The 24,628-nt window shown below is 39.8% G+C and overlaps 1 long non-coding RNA gene and 1 pseudogene across 4 annotated transcripts; one reads left to right on the top strand and one right to left on the bottom strand.

The window, feature by feature from the left end:
- Positions 1–946: 946 nt before the first annotated feature.
- Positions 947–24,167, top strand: LOC112810333 (uncharacterized). Of its 4 annotated transcripts, XR_012376827.1 has the most exons (7): positions 947–1,069; positions 17,115–17,149; positions 19,548–19,629; positions 20,301–20,346; positions 20,685–20,721; positions 21,572–21,658; positions 23,590–24,167. It is a non-coding gene; the product is annotated as an uncharacterized lncRNA (long non-coding RNA). The 4 variants fall into 4 exon arrangements; XR_003204804.2 differs by lacking the exon at positions 17,115–17,149; XR_003204806.2 differs by lacking the exons at positions 947–1,069; positions 17,115–17,149 and adding an exon at positions 17,159–19,324.
- Positions 12,482–13,449, bottom strand: LOC112810487 (centromere protein H pseudogene; annotated as a pseudogene).
- Positions 24,168–24,628: the final 461 nt, after the last annotated feature.

Here is a 24,628-nt window from a genome sequence, read left to right as displayed (position 1 = left end):
TATGTGAATAAATGAAGTCTGGAAACACTACTTAAAGGATTTGAGATATTTGGCCAGGTTCTTTTTCAAGTAGAGGTGGCCATGTGGGTGGAGGGGGTCTGTGGTGATGACCAGGTGTTGGGGGAACAGGTCATCTTTCCTCTCCAGGTCTCATTCTCCTCTGTAGTGGGAAGGGGCTGGCCTAGAGTTTTCTCTGAGAACCTAGCGTCTTCATCTGTGTTCCCTCCAGAAGCAGACCTTAAGGCAAAGATCCCAGTGAAAGCAGACTTATTTATGAAGTGCAAGAAACACCCACGGGTTATGGGGAAGCAATCCAGGGAGCCAGGGAAGGTGCATTATGAGGCAGGTTAACACTGTGGGGAGTGGCACTTCCTTCTGCTGAGAAACAGCAAAAGGCACTCTCCCCATCCCACATGAGGTTAAAGAATCTGGGCACTTAGACTTCTATCTGCCCTTGGCAGAGGGTGACCCCAAGGGAGGATAATTCCCCTGCACTTGTAGCCTGCTTTTTACGAGGGCAGGTCACCTTCTGAGACTTGGGAGAAAGTCCTCAGGCTGGGAGAAGCAGCTATGGTGGTGACCATACTGGGGGGGAGGGGCAGAGGGAAAGGGAGGGAATCTCAAGCAGACTCTCCGCTGAGTGTGGAGCCCAAGTGGGGCTTGATCTCATGACACTGAGATCATGACTTGAGCCAAAATCAAGAGTTGGATGCTTAACCGACTGAGCGACCTGGGCACCCCCACTCTGACTAGCTTAGTCTCTGTGCTTGCGGTCTTCCTGAGAAACATGGAGGCAGTGAGAGGGCTGGATGTGGGCTTAGTTCCTGGTTATGAGCAAGACAGAAGAGGAGAAGCAGGAGGACACGTGGAACTGGTCTGGGAGGAACCCAGTAGCAAAACAGGTCCCCTGGGTGTTTCCTGTTTTGGCTGAGTCACCCCTGTTGTGAAGACCCAGTTGCACTCTCTGGCCCTGCCTGCCCCTGCATGTCAGAGAGCAAACATTCTGGGCCTGGAGAAGGGAGTGTGTAGGTGGCTTCACGAACTACCAGGCCTTGCACTGTTTCTTCAGGTACTAAAGGCAGAGTGGATTTCTCAAGAATAATTAGGGGCTAGGCCAGGATGTCTGTGTTTCTGGGTGGGGAGCACACATGGGAGGAGGGAGAAGGGAGGTTGAAGGGGCTGATGTTGGGTTTGGGGACATCCAGAAATGGGCTCAGCACTGGTTCCACAAGAGAGAGGAACCAGGGAAGAATGAAGGCCAGACCCAGGGTCCTGGAAGCAGGAAGTGAGGCCCTGGTGTAAGGTTGTGAGCTGTGAGGTAACTCTGCTGTGGGGAGGGGCTGGAAGCCTGATGCCAGAGATGCTTGTTGTGTTTTGCCTCTCAGCCCAGTATCCAGTCATTCTTCTTGTCTTTTTAATTTTTTTGTTAATTTTTATTTTTTCAAGATTTTATTCACTTGAGAGAGAGAGAGAGAGAAAGAGAATGACCGGGGGAGAGGGGAGGGACAGAAGGAGACGGAGAAGCAGCTGTTGTGGGGCTTGATCCAGGACACCAAGATCATGACCTAAGCCAAAGTCAGGCGCTTAACAACTGAGCCTCCAGGTGCTCCTCATTCTTCCTGTCTTAATAGGAACTTCAGCAATGGTATGGCCAAATTGCTCGCTCATTCTATAAGTGAGGAAACTGAGCTAGCCACAGGAATTAGTTTCCAAAGCAATGTGGCAAGTTAGTGGCAGAACAAAAGCCAGGAGCTCTCTTTCCCAACTCCTGGTTCAGAAATCTTTTTGAGATATTACTCCCACTTTTGGAAGTGTAAGATCCCTGGTAGAGAAACCATATACTGTGCTTTTTTGTTAAACTTCAGGTGCACAGAATTGAATTATGTGTAATGCTTCATTACATTACAACACTATCATTAATTGGCCTATGAATGCCCCTCTTGTATTCTGTTACCATTTATTATAAAATCTGAGCAACATGAATTCAGTATTTAACCCAGCAAGTAGATTATTTCCAAGAACTTACTCATGGATGGACTTCTCCCCTATCCCCAGAAGTGACCATTTACCGGATTTGAGTTTTTCATTTTTCCTGCTCCTTCTTTTAATTATCACACATATTGTGAGTTTCATTTTACTTGTTTTTGAACTAAATGAATGCGGCATGAAAATATTCTATCTTCTGGGAACTGGCTTGTTTATTAAAATTTTTCTTATTGTGAAAATTTCAAACCCACAAAACAGAGAGAAGAGGAATATTATGAACCTCAATATGCCCGTCACCCAGCTTCAACAATTAGCAAGGTTTTGCCACTCTTGCTTCACCTACCACAGTTTTCTTTCTTTTTTTCCTGGAATACTTTATTCATTTATTTTAAAGATTTTATTTTTAAGTATTCCCTACATGCAATGTGGGGCTTGAACTCACAACCCTAAGATCAAGAGTCACATGCTCTATCAAGTGAGCCAGCCAGGCACCCCTCCCTGGAATACTTACTTATGTACTATTTATTTATTATTCATTCATTCTTTCTTTCATTTATTTTTTCATATTCAAAAAGTTTATTTATTTATTTTTTTATTGCGTTATGTTAGTCACCATACAGTACTTCATTAGTTTTTGATGTAGTGTTCCATGATTCATTGTTTGCGTATAACACCTGGTGCTCATTCCGATACATGCCCTCCTTAATACCCATCACTGGGCTAACCCATCCCCCCACCCCTCTCCCCTCTGAAACCCTGTTTGTTTCCTGGAGTCCATAGTCTCTCATGGTTCATCTCCCCCTCTAGATTTCACCCTTTCATTTTTCCTTTCCTTCTCCTAATGTCCTCCATACTATTCCTTATGTTCCACATATAAGTGAAACCATATGATAATTATCTTTCCTTACTTGACTTATTTCACTTAGCATAATCTCCTCCAGTCCCATCCATGTCGATGCAAATGGTGAGTATTCATCCTTTCTGATGGCTGAGTAACATTCCATTGTATATATGGACCACAACCTCCCTGGAATACTTTAAAGCAAATCTGACATCTTATCATTTCACCAAAGCCCTTCTTATTGGGGATGTAAATTTGCAAAGCATGTATTAAAGTAAAAAGCAACCTTTCCATATTAGGAGACACAAATTTGTAAAAAGAATCTTAATGAAGACTATAATTCAGTTGTCAAAAAAGTGTACTTGTTGTGAGTAGGGGTATGGGTGAAATAGGTGAAGGGGATTAAGAGTAGACTTATTGTGATGAGCACTGAGTGATGTATAGAATTGTTGAATCATTGTGTTTTATACCTGAAACTAATATAACACTGTATGTTAATTATACTTGAATTAAAAAAATATATTAAAATTTTACTTTACATACAGTCACTTATACATACTTCGTACTCATTTCTAAAAACTGTTGATTTTTTTTATGTAATCATATTACTATCATCACACCTGACAAAATCAACAATTATTCTTTAGCATGCAATACCAGGGACCTGCTAATTTGACTTAACATTGTGTTGCTAGGATTCATCCATGGTGCTCCATTTGGCTGTATAATATTCTATTTATGCATTGTGTCTGTTTGTTCTTTTATCACAGACATTGGATTATTTCCAGTTTTTAGTCATGGACAGTGTGAATATGAATATTATTGCATGTGTCTCCTGGTGCATATGTGCTAAATTTACTTTAACAAATATGTAAAAGTAGACTTGTTGGGCAGGATATGCAGTGTTTGAACCTGTGTTTCAGAAGTAGTTCTTCCAGTTTTCACACTAACCAGCAGTGTATTAGAGATTCCACCAGTTCACAAACCCTCTAATACTCGTATGTATGCACCGGGTTGTAAAGTAAAAATCATTTTTTTTTTTAACCGTGGTTACATTCAGAAATGTTTGAAGAACCTTGGTTTAAGAGCCAAATGCTTAGGGGGTGCCTAGGTGGCTGAGTCAGTTAAGGGTCTGCTTTCAGCTTAGGTCATGGTCTCTGGATCCTGGGATTCAGCTTGCTCAGCAGGAAGCCTGCTTCTCCCTCACCCACCCACTCCTGACTTGTGCACATGCTCTGTCTCTCTCATAAATAAATAAAATCTTAAAAAAAAAGAGCCAAATGATTATACAAAGTTTGTACAAAAACCTACAGTCCCTTGGTCCCCTCTCCGCCTACCCCAGGCTATCACTTTTGCTAATTTTGGCATTTATTTTCCTAACTGTAAGCAACACACATATAATGTGACTTCTCAACTTTTAGGCATGATCTATCAGGCTTTCTTGCTATGGAAGGTGGGTTTTCTCTTGTTTTACCACTCCTCCCTTCTTCCATCCTCTCAATACAATTAAAGTTTTATTTTTGATTAAATTGATGTTCTGGGGTGCCTGGGTAGCTCAGCTGGTTAAGCGTCTGGCTTTAGCTCAGGTCATCATCCTAGGGTCCTGGGACTGAGTCCCACATTGGGCTCCCTGCCCCTTTCCCCTGCTTGTGCGCATGCTCTCTCTCTCTCAAATAAATAAATAAAATCTTAAAAAAATAAATTAATGTTCTGACTTTACATCATTATGACTATGTAAATGCTATTCATGGCCAAGCAATGTAATATATTCTGATTAGTTTTTCTCTCTTGTGTAACTTTTTGTTTTCTCTATAGTTAATAATTGTCTTTTTTTCTTAGTTATCTTGGTGGTTACCACTAATTCAGTTGCCAACCTCCTTGCCAGTTGTCTAAGTCTCCTGAGTATGTCCAGGCATATTAGATGTTCCATACAGTGGGGTATCTGTGCATCTTATCTATCTCTCTGTTTTCTGTGGCCACAGCCACCAAGGTCATCACCTCTTCCTCTTCCTGGTGTAGAGACCACATCTACTTTTTATTTTTAACTTATTCTTCAAGCCACAGCATTCTGGTTTCCACATGCCCCATGCCTCTACAATGACCTTTTACAGGGAAGGTTTATGTTGCTAAATCTGTTGGACACTTTTTTTTTCATTTTTACCTCTCAGCTGCATTTCACAGCTGGGGCACTGGATTTCCTTGAAGCAGTTCCCTCTCTCTTGCTTATCATCTGTATCTGCCTTGGGTTGTGTTCTCCCAGAAGTAGACCCTGAGACAGATTTGGGTACAAGGAGTTTGTTTGAGAGGTGTTGGGATCACTGGCAGAGGGGCAGAGAGGAAAGGCAACCAATAAAAGGCACATTTTAAAAAATTTTCTCCAGCTTTATTGAGGTATAATTGGTAAATAAAAATTGTATATAGTTATAATGTACAGATGTTTTCATATATGTATACATTGTGAAATGATTACCACAATCAAGCTAATTAACATAGCCATCATCTCACACAGTCATCTTTTTTCCCTTAAATTTATTGATTTAAATAATCTCTACACCCAACTCAGGACTCAAACCCATGATCCTGAGATCAAGAGCTGCTCGGTATTCTGACTGAGCCAGTCAGGGGCCCCTCACATAGTCATCTTCTTTGTGTGTGTGTGTGTGTGTGTGTGTGTGTGTGTGTGTGTGTGGTGAGAACATTAAAGGTTTACTCTCTTAGCAGGTGTCAAGTATACAATATTGTATTTTTAACTATAGTCACTATGCTGTACATTAAATTTCCAGAATTTATTCATCTTGTATAACTGAAACTTTGTACAAAGGATGCATTGTTAAGTCAGCTACCTCAGTGGTGACTGGACCACAATCCAGAGGGGAAATGCTGGGAAACAATGAAAAATATATCTCAGAATTATCCCACCTAATTTGCGAGGGAGCTAGGGTATTTATATTCCAACCTCTGAAAGTTATTGGTTGAGAGCTGAGCATTAATTTTTTTTTGCATTTTTGGCTTAATGGGTTGCAGGCCTAGCAGCCCTCCGGAAGTTGTTTGACAGGTTCTGAGGGTGTTAGGATCTGAGGGATTTGAGGGCAGTGTGCTGACAGTATCTGCTACACTCCCCAAATACAGTTGACCCTTGAACAAGAGGTTTGAACTGCATGGGTCCACTTACACCCAGAGTTTTTTTCAGTAAATATATATATTTCTGTAAATGTATTTCCTCTTCCTTATGTATTTCCTCTTCCTATATTTTCTTTTCTCTGGATTACTGTAGTGTAAGAATACAGTATGTACTACACATAACATACAAATTGTGTTATTTGACTGCTTATATTGTCAGTAAGGCTTGGTATTTATATATATATTAGTATTTAAGTTTCTGGGAAGTGAAAAGTTATATGTAGATTTTTGAGTGCGTGGCAGTCAGTGCCCCAAACCTGTGTATTGTTCAAGGGTCAACTGTAGAAAAGTCCAGGAGGGCAGGGACTTTTCGTGCTTTGCTTACTTCTGATCTCCAATGCCTGGCACATAATAGTTGCTTAACACATAATACCAAATTTTAATGAAAAAATGAAGAAATGAGGAATTCATGAATTCAGCTGTAAGGGCCTAGCAAGAGGCTAAACAAACTGCAGTACTAGATATTATGAAAGCTAAACATTTTAGGCAAATGAGCCTCATTTTCATATAGAAAAGAGGAAGCAAGGAGAACCCTTGTAAAGAGGAACTTGAGAACAATTCAGTTTAACGTAATCATGGAATTAAAAAAATGACATGAAATCACTGGATTCTTGTTTTTATAATTTTATTTTATTTTAAAATTTTTATAAGGTTGAGGAAGATTTTAAATTTTATTATTATTATTATTTTTTAGGTAATCTCTACACTCAACATGGTGCTTGAACTCATGATCCTAAGATCAAGAGTTATATGCTCTATCAACTGAGCCAGCCAGGCACCCTGAAATCACTGGGTTTTTAATAATGCCACTGAGCTGCTGAATGCCCAGCTCTGGAATCCACCTCTGAAAGATCATATCTGTGATCTGATATACTGGTTATTGTTTGAATTAGGATCTCTATTATTTGTAACCCAGAGCATACCAACAGATATAAAACCTCCATTGTAAAAACTTGGTATATAATTATATAACTTTTATGTGCCTCAGTTTCTGCATCTGAAAATGAGGGTAATAATATCTTCTTCATAGGAAGATAATATCTTATCTTCCTATGAAGATAAGAAGAGTTAACACACTTAGAACTGGCACACAGTAAATGCTCAATCAATGTCAGTTGTAATTAGTTTTTTGTTATTATTATTTTATATTTATTTATTTATATTTTATTTTTAAAAAGATTTATTTGAGAAAGAGAGAGGGGGAGGGACAGAGGGAGAGAGAGAGAGAATCTCTCTCTCTTTTTAAAATTCTTCATTTAAATTCAGTTTAGTTAACATATACTGTATTATTAGTTACTGGGTAGAATTTAGTAATTCATCAGTTGCTTATAACTGTTATTACTGCTTATAACCCAGTGCTCATTACTTCAAGTGCCTTCCTTAATGCCCATCACCCAGTTACCACATCCCCCCACCAACATCCCCTAGAGCAACCCTCAGTTTGTTTCCTAGAGCTCAATGTCTCTTATGGTTTCCTTCCTTATTTTCATCTTATTTTATTTTTCCTTCCCTTCCCCTATGTTCATCTGTTTTGCTTCTTAAATTCTACATATAAGTGAAATCATATGGTATTTGTTTTTCTCTGACCAACTTATTCCGCTTAGCATAATCCCTCTACTTCCATCTGTGTCATTGCAAATGGCAAGATTTCATTCTTTTTGATGGCTGAGTAATATTCCATTATATATATATATGTGTATATATATATATGTACATATATATATATGTGTGTATATATATATGTATATATATATATATATACATATATATATACCACATCTTCTTTATCCATTCATCTGTCACTGGACATCTAGGCACTTTCCATATTTTGGCTATTGTGGACATTGCTGCTATAAACTTTGGGGGTGCATGTGCCCCTTGGAATCACGATGTTTGTATCCTTCAGGTAAATACTGAGTAATGTACTTGCTGGGTTGTAGGTAGCTATATATATTTTTAAAGATTTTATTTATTTACTTGACAGAGAGATACACAGCGAGAGAGGAAACACAAGCCAGGGAGTGGGAGAGGGAGAAGCAGGCCTCCCTCAGAGCAGACAGCCTGATGTGGGGCTCGATCCCAGGACCCTGGGATCATGACCTGAGCCGAAGGCAGATGCTCAATGACTAAGCCATTCAGGTGCCCCAGGGTAGCTCTATTTTTTACTTTTTGAGGAACCTCCATACTGTTTTCCAGAGTGGCTGCACCAGTTTGCATTCCCATCAATAGTGTAAGAGCGTTCAAGGGAGAGAGAATCTTAAGTAGACTCTGTGCTGAGCATGGAGCCGGATGTGGGGCTCCCTCCTTGACCCTGAGATCACAACCTGAGCCAAAACCAAGAGGCAGCTTCGTAACTGACTGTGCCACCCAGGTGCCCTTATTATTATTATTTTAAAATATATTATCATACTATGTGTTCACTATTTGTTCTATGTTCTTAAAATGTTCAATTTTCAAACTTTGGCATTTTTAGTTCCATTTTTGATATTTTCTATTTTTTACCTTAATGTTTCGTGATCAGAGAGTATGGCATGCCTCATTTCTTGTCTTTTGTGGCATAAAATTGGAATGGTTCTTGTAAAATGTGCTTCAGTGTTTAAGAAAACTATATTTTATTTCTGAAAGTTAATCTTCACATATGTCTACAATGGCTGCCTTTCTAAGTTGTGTTGTTCAGATCAATTAGTTCATTCCCATATCTGTAACTAAATCTGAACTTGTCCTCCCTTTTCTACTTTCTAAATCTTTCCAAGATCCACCTTTCTCTTCCAGGTTCTAACTGGACATCATTCAGACCACTTCTCAAATTTTAGTTTGTTTCTAGACTCAGTGCCTTACCTCTAAGAACTTCCTGTTCTCTCTTCTCAAAATAACTTTCATTATCAAGATTCTGGAAAAAGACTCCAAGCTATGGCTTTTCTAACGTCACTGGTGGATCCTTATTTATTTAAAAATTTTAAAATTTAAATTCAGTTTAGTTAACATATAGTGTAATATTAGTTTTAGGGGATAGAATTTAGTGATTTATCAGTTGCATATAACACCCAGTGCTCATTACATCAAGTGCCCTCCTTAATGCCCATCACCCAATTACCCCATCTCCCCTCCAGCAACCCTACTGGTGGATCCCTTAAACCACACTTCTTCTGGGGCACCTGGATGGCTCAGTCAGTTACCATCTGACTCTTGATTTCAGTTTAGGTTGTGATCTCAGGGTCATGAGATCAAGCCCCATGTCAGGCTCCATGTTCAGCATGGAGTCTGCTTGAGACTGTCTCTCTGCCTCTGCCTTTGCCCCTCCTCCTGCTGGCTCTCTCTCTTTCTTTAAAAATAAATACATAAAAGAATGAATGAATAAATAAATAAATTCTTAAAAAAAACCCCCACACTTCTTGTTCTATCTGTGAGCAGGAAGTGTCAGAAATGAGATGTTCCTCTTTTCTAAATGCTGTCAAAATTTAACCTCCTTCCCTCCCCCCCACCATGTTGCAAGCACTCCGCTTCAGTTATTGCTTCAGTTCTCTGTTGGCAATAGTTCTTACACGTTTCCATCTGCAGACCAATTCTTTTGAAAGCAAAAGACACTATGGAATCACCACTACAGCTTACTCAGGCTTCATTGGCATTTTTATGACCCAGGAAGAGTTTTCAATGTGAGCTAAAGAGCTTGTGGTCAGATGTCAGCCAGGGCTGCAGTCATTTAAAGGCTTGACTAGTGCTGAAAGATTTATCTCCAAAGTAGCTCACTACACAGAGGGTGAGTTGGTCTTGACTGTTGGTGGGAGGCCTCAGTTCTTTTCCATCAAGGCCTCTTCACAGTGTATTTTATATGTCCTTTACAGCGTGAGGCGTGGCTTCCTTGAGACTCAGAGAGAGTAATCTATGGGAGCAAGGCAGAAACCGAAATGCCTTGGAAGTCACACACTTTCACTTCTGTTATATTCTATTGGTCACACAGGCCAGCCATGGCTCAGTGTGGAAGGGGTGTGAATGAATATTTAGGGAGGGTGATCAAAGGGGCCATCTTGAATGCTGGCTATTACATAGGGCATACCAAGTGTAACTGATGTAGTGTGCTTGGACTATAAATGGCTAGCAATGAGGCTGAAAGTTATTTATGGACTAAATTATCAAGGGCTAAGGAGTTTGGCTTTTAATTGTTGGTGTTAGGGAAATACTGAAATATTTTAAAGAAGGCACCTAGAGGGTTGAACTGTTTCTTCTTATCCAAATTTTGCAGCAAGCTGTCCAATACACTTAAATAAGCCCTCAACATTCTCTGCTTTTTCTTTGGACTGTTTGAAAATTCATGTATATTTACATACATCCCATTGTTTTATTTGTGTTGGATTGACTTTTGGAAACTGTTAGTCTTTATCATATGTCAGCTTGGATTTCTTCCACTGTATAAAACTTAATATCTCTGGATCAGCTGGGATACTTTTAGTTGCAAATAAAAAATTCCACCCACAATGACTTAAGCAATGAAAAGAATTTATTGACTCATTCAACTGCAAAGTTCAGATGTAGAGAGCATTTCAGGTGTGGTTTGATCCAGGGCTTCACATTTGCAAGAGGGATCTGGCTCTGCTTTTATGCTGTGTTGGTTTATTCTCAGGTGGACCTTCTTCACGGTAGCAAAAATGTCTGCAGTGGTTCCAGGTTTTACATTACATTGGAAATAGAAAAAGCATCTTTGTCCTCAGATCCACTTTGATGGGTCTGGCTTAGGTCACATGTTCACACTTAAACCAATTGCTGAAATCAGGGGTATGGAATATATGGGTCGGGATTGGCTTAACTTAGTTCATATGCTCTACACTTGGAGCTGGTGGTGAACCTTAAACCCCATAGTTCTCCAAATAGAAATAAGAGTTTGTGGGAAGAAGGAATTGGTTGCTGGGAAGGTTAAATAGATGATGGGGATTAAGGAGTGCACTTGTTGTGATGAGCACTGGGTGATGTGGAATTGTTGGATTACTATATTGTACACATGAAACTAATATTACACTGCATCTTAACTAACTGGAATCTAAATAAAAACAAACAAACAAAAAAGAGTTGCTGGAAAGATGGAAATTGAATGCTGGGGAGGCAACCATAAGTGTCCAACACAAAATCAAAATTGTGATGTGGTTCATCTAACCAACATTTCCTGGGGCACTTGAGTGTCTTAGTCAGTTAAGTGTCTGACTCTTGGTTTCAGCTCAGGTCATGATCTCAGGGTCCTGAGATCGAGGCCTGTGTCGGGCTCCACATAGAGTCTGCTTGAGATTCTCTCTCTCTCTCCTCTGCCCCTTTCCCTGCTCTCTCTTTCTAAAATAAATAAATAAATAAATAAGTAAATAAAATCTTTAAACAACATTTCCTAAGCCCCAGCCAAAGATAGTGTTGGGTCCTGGGATAGAGCCATGAATAGGACACATTCCCTGCTCTCAAGTGAGACATAGTAAATATTTGTTGACTGAATAGTCTGGGGGAAAGATACATATGTACATAATTCACCATACCATATAAGGTCTATTTCTGGCTCTAGAGACTTTGAGGTGACAGGGGTGTGATCTGCTCTTTCATTCCTCTTTCTTCTTTTTTCTTTTTTTCCTCTTTTTTCTTATTTTTTAAATTTTATTTTATTTTATTATGTTATGTTAGTCACCATACAATACATCATTAGTTTTTGATGTAGTGATCCACGATCCATTGTTTTCGTATAACACCCAGTGCTCCGTGCAGTACATGCCCTCCTTAATACCCATCACTGGGCTAACCCATCCCCCCAACCCCTCCCTTCTAAAACCCTCAGTCTGTTTCTCAGAGTCCATAGTCTCTCATGGTTTGTCTCCCCCTCCAATTTCCGCCCTTCATTTTTCCCTTCCTTCTCCTAATGTCCTCCATGCTATTCCTTATGTTCCACAAATAACTGGAACCATATGATAATTGACTTTCTCCGCTTGGCTTATTTCACTTAGCATAATCTCCTCTAGTCCCATCCATGTTGATGTAAAAGCTGGGTATTCATCCTTTCTTTTTTTTTTTTTTGAGATAAAACTAAAATGAGATTTATTTCAATAAAATACAACTGATAGTTGAAAAAAAATCAAGATGTCGATACCCTTTTCTAATTTTTGTAATATTTTAGTTGACTGACAAATGCATAAAAGTATACCAAATAATGGGGGGTGGAGGGATGGGTTAAATGGGTGAAGGGTATTGAGGACACTTGTTGTGATTAGCACTGGGGTGTCATATGTAAGTGATGAATCACTAAATTCTACTGAAACACTGTATGTTAACTAACTGGAATTTAAATAAAAACTTGAAACAAGAAAGAAAGAAAGAGAGGGAGGGAGGGAGAGGAAAGAGAAATGAGAAAAGAAAAGAAAAAGAAAAAAAGAAGTATTCCAAGTAAGAGTTGGGACTGCCAGAAATGTTGCAGAAAAAATGTCCACATTCAATGGAAAGCCAGATTAGATGTCTTTCAGGGCCCTTACAAGGCTAAGACTGTCAGATTGTTTTAGAGAATGCCAGTCACTTTAATTAACATAGTTGAAAGAACAAATTCCATGTTATAGTGTTAAGCTACAAAAACTTTGCAATATTCGTTCCAAAAACACTAAAAATTTTACTTTAAATTTGCTATTTAAATGACATATTAAAGACTGAAACAAAAAATAAAACAGAATTCTTATTAGATCATGGTGAGATTCTTCTCAAGCTGTAGAACGGTTTCCTTAAAGGCAGAATCCTCTGCCCAATTGGCTTTACTTCCTAAAATGAGGTTCTGAAACACATGTTGAATAACTGTCGTAATTTGTATCTCCATCTGCAGGTTTTGTTGTATGGTCTTTATCTTGTCTGAATTTTCCATATTGGCCAAATCATTTTTCTGTTTGTTCTTTTCAGTCTGTATTTCTAAAAGCTTACTTTCTGAAGCTTGTTTTAATTGTAATCTCTTCTTCCTAACATCAAGTAGTTTTTCCTCCAAATCCCAAGATTCCTGGTGTGATTTCATTATTAATTTGTTTAGCTTTAATACATGTTTCATGTTATCCATGAGCACACTAGTCTTGGGGTTAATTTTCTCCAGGTTTTTTTTAAGTGCAGCCGAAAGTTGCATCCTGTCTAATGCAAGCTTTTTTATTTCAAAAGCAATTTTCACATCTTCAATTTCATTTTCCAGGTCTTCAATTTTAGCTTCAATTTGCTTATCTTGCATGATTTGTTCTGGAGTTTTTTCTTCATTTGCATCAACTACTGATTTATATTCCAAGAGTTGTTGTTTTGTCTGTGCTCTTAGCCTGAGCAGCAGGGTCAAGCGGTCCTCGGGACGCGCCGTCTGGGCGCTGGCGACCTGTGGTGACCCGCCTTCCCCGCCTCCCGCTCCGGAGTCCGCGGGCTCGGCGGCCGCTTGCTCTCCGGGTTGCTTCTCCATTCTGACTGGCGCGAAGAGGAATCCGGTATTCATCCTTTCTGATGGCTGAGTAATATTCCATTGTATATATGGACCACATCTTCTTTATCCATTCATCTGTTGAAGGGCATCTCAGCTCTTTCCACAGTTTGGCTATTGCGGACATTGCTGCTATGAACATTGGGGTGTATATGGCCCTTATTTTCACTACATCTGTGTCTTTGGGGTAAATACCCAGGAGTGCAATTGCTGGGTCATAGGGTAGCTCTATTTTTAATTTTTTGAGGCACCTCCACACTGTTATCCAAAGTGGCTGTACCAACTTGAATTCCCACCAACAATGTAAGAGGGTTCCCCTTTCTGCATAATCTCTCCAACATTTGTTGTTTCCTTCCCTGTCCATTTTTGCCATTCTAACTGGTGTAAGGTGGTATCTCAATGTGATTTTGATTTGAATTTCTCTGATGGCTAATGAGGGGGATGAACATTTTTTCATGTCTCTTAGCCATTTGTATGTCTTCTTTTGAGAAGTGTCTGTTCATGTCTTCTGCCCATTTTTTGATGTGATTATTTGTTTTTTTATTATGTTACGTTAATTACCATACATTACATCATTAGTTTTTGATGTAGTGTTCCATGATTTATTATTTGTGTATAACACCCAGTGCTCCATTCAGTACCTGCCCTCTTTAATACCCGTCACCAGGCTAACCCATCCCCCCACCTTCCTCCCCTCTAGAACCCTCAGTTTGTTTCTCAGAGTCCATAGTCTCTCATGGTTCATCTCCCCCTCCAATTTTCCCCCCTTCATTTTTGTTTTTTGGGTGTTGAGTTTGAGAAGCTCTTTATAGATCTTGGAAATCAGTGCTTTGACCAATAGAACAGAAGAGAGAGCCCAGATATGGACCCTCAACTCTATGGTCAAATAATCTTCGACAAAGCAGGAAAAAATATGCCATGGAAAGAAGACAGTCTCTTCAATAAATGGTGCTGGGGAAATTGGATAGTTATATACAGAAGAATGAAACTCCACCATTCTCTAACACCATACACAAAGATAAACTCAAAATAGATGAAAGACCTCAATGTGAGACAGGAATCCATCAAAATCCTAGAGAAGAACATAGGCAGTAACCTTTTTGACATCATCCACAGCAACTTCTTTCAAGAATCACCCCCAAAGGCTAGTGAAACAAAAGCAAAAATGAACTTTTGGGACTCATCAAGATAAAAAGCTTCTGCACAGCAAAGGAAACAGTCAACAAAACAAAGAGGCAACCCACAGAATGGGAGAAGATATTTGCAAATGACACTACAGACAAAGAACTGATTTCCAAGATCCTCTTTCATCTTCTAATTGAAAGCTAGCTCTTCCAGAGTGAGACACTGGGAGGAAAGAATTGGAGAGATAGCAGAGGGTTCCTCACATGTGCCTGGCTGCCTATGGGTAGTCAGAGGTGTCCCTAGTCTCACTCTGGTGCAGACTGGGTCCATCTCTTATGATCTTCAGGATCTGAGGTTCAAGGTGTTCTTGGGGGTGATATTTAGCTTTACCATGGTCCCCTTCCCTGCTGAGGAGTCCCTTGGAGGGGGAAATGCCCAACTCACTTGGCCTCTCCAGGCTTAGCCCATTCTCTAACATGTGTTTCTTCATTTGGAACCATGAAGTCTCCATCTCCCTGTTTCTTGGTCTTATTTAAGCTGCACAAAGCTTTTCTGGAGGAAGGCTTTATACATGCAGCCCTTCCCCAAACCCCTAGGTCTGTAAAACCCTGAAAATGGAGACCCTGAAGCTGAATGTGACAGTAATGATACAATATCATGTCAAGGATCATGTTTATTTGCCAAACTGTACAAGATATTGTAACCAGAGGATGTTTAATGTAATGTTAATGATAATGTGGCAGAGACACCTAGTTGTCTCTTGGTATCTATTTTCTTCTTTAGAAATTAAACTCTAATTTTTTCCAGAATTTAAACTCCAACCTCCTTTGCAGCTATGTGTGACTAAGTTCTGGCCCATGAGATGGGAAAGGAAATAGGTGTAGCTTTTGGGTCACACCCTTAAAGGAAAGAGGCATATTCTTTATTTTTCCTGCCAGTGGGAAGTTCGACATGGTGGTAGGCTATCTTTGATGAAGTGGATGAAGACATACCTTGGGATAACAGGGCAACCTGCTAGAAGGAGCCTGGCTCTCTCATACTGTGGAACCTGTCTAACCTCCCTGGACTATCAATAAGGCAGTCTGGTTTAAGGTTTTGTGATTTTTGCATCTTATTAAAGCAGTGAAACCTCAGCCTCAACCAATACAAATTGCCATTTTTTGGGTATATCCTACATGCCATGTGCTGTGCTAAGCTTTTCACATACGTTATTTAATCTTGTTTTTAGAGAGAGCGAGTGAGCATGAGTGGTGGGGGAGGGGTAAAGGAAGAGGGAGAAACAGACTTCCCACTGAGGAGGGACCCTGGATGAGGGGTTGGATCCCAGGACCCTGGGATCATGACCTGAGCTGAAGGCAGACGCTTAACTGACTAAGCCACCCAGGCACCCTACATTATTTAATCTTTACAATTTTTTTTGGTTGTTAAGTAGTGTATCAGTTAGGGCTTATTGGCAAAACCAACAGAAACAGACTCTGGCTAACAAGCAAAAAATGAAATTTGATGGAAGGGAAGCAGACTCAGAGAGGACAGAAACAGTGACTTTGGCAGTCCTGACAGGACAGAAAGAAGCCAAATATTAATTTTCTGCCTTTGCATCACTGTGCTCAAAATTCAAATTAAAAGTAGAGAGTCCAGGGGTGCCTGGGTGGCTTACTTGGTTAAGCGTCCGACTCATGATTTTGGCTCAGGTCATGATCTCATGGGTCCTGAGATGGAGCCCGGCATTGGGCTCTGTGCTCAGTGGGGAGTCTGCTTGGGATTCTCTCTCTCCCTCTGTCCCTCCCCCCATTCCCATGTGCTCTCTCTCTCTTTTTCAAATAAATAAATAAATAAATAAATCTTTAAAAAAAGCATAGAGTCCATTTGGTCTTACTTTGGTCAAGAGGCTACTCATTTAGTTAAGATGGGGGGGGTAAGGCTCCTTAACTTACCTTGATTTACTGTCTCACCAAGAAATGTATACAATGGTAGAAGGGTAATTGATCAAAAGGAAATTGGCTGCTATTAGCAAAACAAGGGAAGAATGGATATTGAGTGGCCTAAAACAACAAATATCCACTATGAGTAAGTAATATGATTTCCAATTATGTGAAAATTAATAAAAGGAGATCTCACTAAAGCAGAGCCAGGAGGCTAGAGTGGGAGGCTAGAAGAGGAAGCTATACCACTCAACCTCAGTTACAGGAAGAATTAATTACAGACCCCAACAGAAGAATCCTCAACAGGAAAGAGTTATAAATTATAGGCTTCAACAGGGAAAGATGTATACTGCATCTCCTACAAGAAATTGACCATCCCTGCAATTCTGCCAGTGGGAAACTGTCATCATCTGGAACTCTGTTTCTCTCTAATGGACTTTTGTTCAAAACAATCCCTCCTACTCTCCTCCTGTTTTATAAAATAACATCCTTTGTTTGTTGTACTTGCCTGTGGTTTTATCATAGTGTCCATATCCCAAATTGCAATCCTGTGCTATTCTCGAATAAACCTATTTTTGCTAGTAAAATAACTGATTCTTCTATTTTTAAGGTTTAACAATTATAAGGAAAACAAAGCTCAGAGAGGTAAGTTAACTCGCCCAAAGTCACACAGCTAGTAGAAAGCAGAGCTAGCGACTGAACCCAGATTAACTGACATGCTCTTAATGATGATGCTGGGTGGCTTCCAATGGCTAACTCAGACCAGGTATATTTATGTTTGAATCTCCACAGAGCGGTTGACTTTCTACTGACTGATGCTGCTTCAAATAGGGTATAAAGATGAATCTAATGCTAGTCCTTTTCCCTCTTGATCCTAGGCCTTAGGTAGCCAGAAATTGGGGGTGTATTTTGATAACAGACCAAAAAACTTGAAATCATCTGCAGTCTGCCTCATCCTGAAATGCTCAGCAGGATACAAGTAGTTCAGACAGCAATCAATAGGCTTCTGGTGTGGCACGGGAAGAACAAAACCCCTAATTGCCTCTATCCTTTGAGTCCACCAACATGGACTACAACATTGTAAGAACTGCTGTAATACCTGCAGGGTTGACTGTTTACAAAGAATAGACACCTACCTGAATTTCTACAAGAAAATAGGGGCTTGGTGTGGAGACATGGGGAACAGGTATGAGGATGTGTGGGAGCTGGACTAAAACTGGAAAGCACCCACAGAATCCAGGCTGCTCCAGGACTCACTCTCCATTTCTCTCTCAGGGGCCGTGTGGCTCCCTCATGGTATCTCTGCTCCTCTCTGAATAGACTTAATTCCCTTCCTGTGACCTGTATTCCTTCACAACATAGTTTGCTCCAGTCATCACTTCCACATTTCAGGAAGAAGGTTCAGGGAGGGGAAAAGTCATCCTCTTTGTCCATCAAGGTTTCCCTTACATCTCATTGGTCAGAATGGGATCACATGGCCACTCCTGGCTGTAAGACTGGCTGGGGAATCCTGTAAGGAGCTTTTCTAGTCTCTCTCTTGGAGAGAGGCATGGGAGAGGGAGCTGGAGTTAACCTACTATAACGTATCTGCCCCAGGAGGTGGAATTTAGATCAACCGGCCAGCGTGGTTGAGATAAAATTTATAAAATGGTTTGAAACTATAAAGCACTGTAAAATGTTGGCTTCAACATGGGATGCATGTGGTACAACACATTTCGAGGGTCATTTAAAGGGCCCCAGAGTGTGCATCTAATTTGCTTGAGTCATTTCATCTTAAAAATTATATCCATAAAAAAGAATTCCAAAGAAGCAAAAAGTTGTATGTAGACAATTTTTAATGCAGCACTGCCTAAAATCACTAAAATTTCTCAACTCAATGGAATATTTTATACCCATTAAAATACGTATAAATATGAAATATTTGTGTTAAAATGTTATATAACAAAACCATGATACAGAATTAAACCTACCCTATAATGACAAATTTGTAAATTGTGTCTGTGCTGGGAATGAGTGCAGAAAAGCTGATATATATGATGGAAGTGGGACTCCATGTTGCTTTTTCTTGTTTTCTTTAATATTTTCATAATACTCTTTGTATGTTAATGCAATCAGGAGAAAAAAAAACAAATACAGTGGCTCTGTAGGCTTGGCTCAACTGTCAGGGACTGAACAGAGTCATATATCTTAGGACATATCTGACTTATTCCCTAGAAATGAGGAGAAGTTTAGCCCTTTGATATTTGTGTCTATCCCTTTCCTCTAGGAGCAAAATATCAGATAAAAGAGTTTGTGGTTCTTTTCCTTCTGTTCTTTTCATGTGAAGGAAGTGCAACTTCCCTTCTGTCCTATTCCAGAAATTAGTAATCTTACCTCAGCCCCACTCAGGTCAGGTCCTGAACCACTTCTTCTTTCAAGGATGGGAAACAGGAAGAAGTATTTCAGGGGCAGTGGTAGTGCATGTTTGTCTCTGCCCTGCAAGTAACCTCTGCCAACCATGTTTTAGTGTGATCTTGGGGGGGAATACCTAAGACTCCCACAAAGCATATGGTGTGACTGTTTCTTTCTCCTGCCTGAAGTTTGGATCCCTGTTTGGACAACTGAGGGAGCCTGTGGAACCATCTAGAATGCTTCTGAGAGAGCAACAGGCACCTTTGAGGCCAATATACCCTTTATATATCATTGGGGATGTGCTAGCCATATCATTGGTCAACCCAAGACACAATGGGTAGAATAATTACAGCTAATGTTGACTGAATATTCACTACATGCACTTTGACATCTACTAATCTCATTTAATCATCACAACAACTCCAAGAGGTATGTACTATTATTGCCATCATTTTCCAGATGAGGACAAGGAGGTCCAGAGAATAACTTGCTTAATTAAGGTCAAACATGTATAGAGATAGGATTTTAACCCCCTTAGTCTGGCTTCAGGCACTAAAGGCTTAATCAGATTGCTAAGAATGACATTCAGGTGGAACTTTTCTCAGCAATAAGTGTAATGGAAAAACAATATTATGTTATTTGTACTTCCCAGAATCTTCTCAGAAGGGTAGATCCTGTGTGGCCAGTTCCTTTGAATGTAGTGGATCAAGCAAACTGGAGAGGTTTAAACAGAGGTAACTTCTCTGTGCAGGTGGGGGGTGGGGGAAAGATTTGGAGAGATGGGTCTGGGAGATTGTGTTGGGAAGAGAGGAGCCACCATCCTGGGTGCCATGTGGGGCATGGGAGATTAAGGAGACCCTGCTACCTTCCTCATTCTCTTGAGACCAAAGGCAGAAAATTAGGGAGAAGAAACATGGTAAAGAGGATTTGTGAAGTTGAATATAGAGACTCATGTGATACCCCACTTATTTGAAGGAGGTGAGAGAATAAGTCTTGAAGATATCTGGGGGGAAGAATAGTCCAGTTAGAGGGAACAGCCAATGTGCTGGAAGTGTGCCTGGTATGTCTGAGGACCACCAAGGAGGCCAGCATGGCAGGAGTGGAAGGAGCGAGGGGTCAAAGAGGAGATGAACTCAGAGAGCTAAGGTTGGGAGAATGGGACAATATGCCCCATGTCGACAGATCACACAGGGCACTGTTGCTATTGACTGAATGTGTAAGAACATCTCTAGTACGGTGCCCTGGCCACCTGGCACTGCCACATAAACCACACAGGCAAAGACTTGAACAACAGCTTGTCTGAGTTTTGGCAGAATGCCTGTGATCTTCCCAGAACAGAGAATATGGGAGGCCTGTGAAGAGCTGCACTGGGGCCATTTTCTGCTTGCCTTTCTTCTTCTCTTAGGATTCCATCATGAACCAGTTTCTGTGGTCTCCCAGGTTCTGAAGAGGTATAGAATTTTCTTGCCCGTCCACCCTCACCCCCAAGAGCTACAGACTAAAACTGCTTCATCTATTAGTCTAGAATATTGCATCCCCTTTTTCCTTTTTCTTTTTTTTTTTTTAAAGATTTTATTTATTTATTTGACAGAGAGAGCCAGAGAGCACAAGTGGAGGGAATGGCAGAGGGAGAGGGAGAAGCAGGCTCTGCACTGAGTAGGGAGCCCAATGTGGGACTTGATCCCAGGACCCCAGGATTATGACCTGAGCCGAAGGCAGGCACTTAACTGACTGAACCACCCAGGTGCCCCTGCCTCCCTTTTTTCAATTCATCCTTTTTGATTTGCAGGACAAGAACCACGTGGAAATTTAGTTTTGCCAGCTAGGTAAGTAATAAACCGTCTGAACCTAAAAGTAGCTTATTGTTATCTTTACTGATCCATCAGTCAGGCCTTGGCGTGACCTAACCTTACTGTCTGCTTGAGGATGAGATGGGGCAAGCTGTGGGAAACGAGATTGAGAGCCACCAGGCATTCTGTTTTAGACATACTTGTTTTGAGGTACTTGTTAGACATTGAGCAGGCAATTGGATATCTGAGTTTGGAACTCAAGAGGGTCATCTGGGATGGAGATATAAACTTTGGCATTGTCAGCATATAGATGATATTTATAGCCCTGAGGCCACCAAAGAACAGAGTGCAGGTAAAAAAGAGGCCCAAAGACTGAGCTCTGGGATCCTCCTTAGGAGCTTGAGAGAAAAGAAGGGATTGACAAAAGAAACAAGGAGGAGGGACTGGGATGAAGGAGAACCAGGAGAGTGGGGAGTCCCCAAGGCCAATGTACAAATTGGTTCCAGGAAGGAGTGGTCAAATGTCAAAAGCTGCTGTGAATCATTTAAGATGAAGATTGAGAAACAACTATTGGAGTTAACCATGTATCCTTGGTAACTTTGATGGAAACAGTTTTGGTGGAGTGGGGACTGGGGTGGGGCAAATGCTTGATTGGAATGGGTTTAAAGGACAGTGGGAAGAGCAGAATTGAGCACAGCAAATGCAGACAACTGTTTTAGAAACTGTTTTGCAAAAAGGAAGCAAAAAATGGAGCACTTGGGGGGGGGGAAGTGGGATCAAAGAAAGTATTTGCTTTTTCATTAAGAGAAATTATTTCTGATGGAAATACCAGATTTCTGTGTATCCAATCAGTATTGTTTTCATTGACCTTATGCATTTATTCCAGAACCAATACCATACTTTAACTTACAATGGCTTTGGGGTTTTACTTCGATATGGCACCTCTGGCTGTGGAATGGTATGATGCAATAAGGTATATTTCAGAGTTTTCTAAGCTATTTCTATGTGTTTTCTCTTCCAGATGAATTTTATTTTTATTTTATTATTTTAAAATTTATTATTTCATTTTAAAACAATGCACATTACATAAATTTCTGAAAATCAGAAAAATAGAAGGAATTCTTTTTCATTGTACACTATAATACCGCCAAGCAGAAGATACCACTATTACATTTTTCTTTCTTCTCACATTTCTTTCTCTTTTTCTCTCTCTCTAGATATATCTATATATATGTGGGTGGTGTTATATAATTATGATTTTTTAAAGAAATCTTATTTATTTATTTGGCAGAGAGAGAGAGAGAGAGTGAGAGCACACAAGCAGGTGGAGCAGCAGAGGGAGAGGGAGAAGCAGACTCCCTGCTGAGCAAGCACTCCATCGTGGGGCTCCATCCCAGGACCCTGGGATCATGACCTGAGCTGAAGGCAGATGCTTAACCAACTGAGCCACCCAGGCACCCCACTTCCAAGTGAACTTTAGAATCAGCTTGTCAAATTCAATAATAATGCTGTTGAGTGAGATTACACTGAATTACTGAGTACTCTGATGGAGAACTGATGTATTTATAGTGTTAAGCCTTGTCATCCATGAATATGGCTTGTCTCTCTATTCTTTGATGTCCCTGAGGAAAACCTAATAGTTTAAAAATATAATTTTTACATATTTCATGTTAAATTTATGCTTACATGTTTTACAGCTTTTTGATGTTATGGATGGTGTTTTCTTATATTTTTTCATTAGAAGATTAGTCAGTCTTAGCTGAACAAGGAATAGGTTAGATTTTTATATGTTCATCTTGCTGAATAAGATTAGTTCTAACAAGTTATTGTTAACAGTCTTGGATTTTCATACTTTCTGCAAATGACTTTTTGCCCATTGAACATGCCTTGTGCAGGAAAGAGTTATGATTGGATGTTACTGTCTGCCCATAATTTTTGCTCTTGGGAAGTCAACAAAATGATCAGAACAATTCTTTCAAGTGGTTTCCTAGCTGTGCCAGATTAACTCAAACTCAAAGAGAAAATAATTGCACTGGTGGCGCTATGTAATACTGGAATCTTGCTTTATATTGACTTGGATAGAGAGTAGATGAATGGTTAAAAAAAATAAAGGAAAAAACCCAGACAAATACAGAAGGAAATTTTACTTCTAAAAGCTTATTTTAAAATCTTTTCAATAGGGGTGCCTGGGTGGCTCAATCGTTAAGTGTCTGCCTTCGGCTCTGGTCATGATCCCTGAGATTGAGCCCTGCAGGGGCTCCCTGCTCTGTGGGAAGCCTGCTTCTCCCTCTACCACTCCCTCTGCTTGTGTTCTCTCTCTCCCTGTGTCTCTCTCTGTCAAATAAATAAATAAAATCTTTAAAAAAATCTTTTCAATAAATGGAACTGGGAAATTATTTGTTCATATGGACAAAAATGAAATTGGACTCCCTATTTCACACCACACACACCCAAAATAAAAAATAATTAAGACAATTTTGCAGAAAGCCAGAAATTAAATAATGTAAGTAAAACAAATATTTGAGAATATATCAGTGAAAAACTTTTTTCTAACTTTGGAGATTTCTTAAGTCACAGGAAAGGCTAGTAATAATAATCCATATTAAACATAAAAACATCTGCCCAAGAGAAATGCCAATTATTATAATCGATAATAGCATCTAACTTGTAGTTTCAGCATGAGTATCAGAAGAGATTATATCTGTGAAAGTGACTTGTAAAGTGCTAGGCAAATGGTGGTTATGTTTACTTTTGAATCCGCTAGCAATATGCTTTATTTTCTATTTAGGATTATTTGGTGTTAAGAACACTGGTTCACTCAAATTATTTCAAGTTTTGAAGATTTCATAGGATTCTATGATAGCCTGATCACTACTGATCACTAATTTTTTCTTCTGTTTTCAGGTACAGGAAACAACTCCACTTCTGTGCCTGGATTTCTGAGATAACACATGGAAGATAACTTCTTGGGAGAGTTTCTCTTTCCTGTAGTAAATTTTGGACAAATAAGAAATAAACTTCTATTATATTAGGCACTGAGATTTTGGTATTGTTTGTTACTGCACAAAACCTGTTTTTGATGCAGAAATCCATAGTCTGGAAGGAAAATCCATCTGAATTTCTAGTTTTTTAAATTGTAAAGTTAGGATGCCGATTTGAGATCTTCCTTTTATTTTAATGTGTTTATGACTATAAATTTTCCCTTAGCACTGCTTTCACTGCATCCCATTTTAAATTTTGATATGTTGTGGTTTTGCTTCATTCGTCTCTAAATATTTTAAAATTTCCCTTGTAATTTCTTCTTTGGCCATTAGTTCTTTAAGAATATGTTGCTTAGGGGTGCCTGGGTGGCTCAGTTCGTTAAGTGTCTGCCTTTGGCTCAGGTCATGATCCCAGGGTTGTCAGATCGAGCCCTATACTGGGCTCCTTGCACAGCGGAGAGCCTGCTTCTCCCTCTCCCTCTGCTGCTCCCCCTGCTTGTTCTCCCTTTCTCTTTGTCAAATAAATAAATAAAATCTTTAAAAAAAAAGAGTATGTTGCTTAATCTTCACAAATCTGTGAATTTTCCAGTTTTCCTTCCATTGTTGATTCTAACTTTATCTTATTGTGGTTGGAAAAGATACTTTGTATAATATCTATCTTTTTTTTTTTTTTACTGTGGGAAAAGTTTTATTATTTGAAGTAGGACGTACTTGGTTTTAAATTTTTTTCTTTAATTTTTTTATTGTTATGTTAATCACCATACATTGCATCATTAGTTTTTGATGTAGTGTTCCATGATTCATTGTTTGTGTATAACACCCAGTGCTCCATGCAGAACGTGCCCTCTTTAATGCCCATCACCAGGCTAACCCATTCCTCCACCCCCTATAATATCTATCTTTTAAAAATGTATTGAGACTTGGGGCACCTGGCTGGCTCAGTTGGTAGAGCATGCAACCCT

This window comes from Callorhinus ursinus, unplaced genomic scaffold (assembly GCF_003265705.2).
Source record: "Callorhinus ursinus isolate GAN/ISIS: 27379988/994484 unplaced genomic scaffold, GSC_fseal_2.0 scaffold87, whole genome shotgun sequence".
NCBI classification, from domain to species: Eukaryota; Metazoa; Chordata; class Mammalia; order Carnivora; family Otariidae; genus Callorhinus; species Callorhinus ursinus.
The sequence above is the reverse complement of the archived record's forward strand: the minus strand, read 5'-3'. Positions and strand labels throughout refer to the sequence as shown.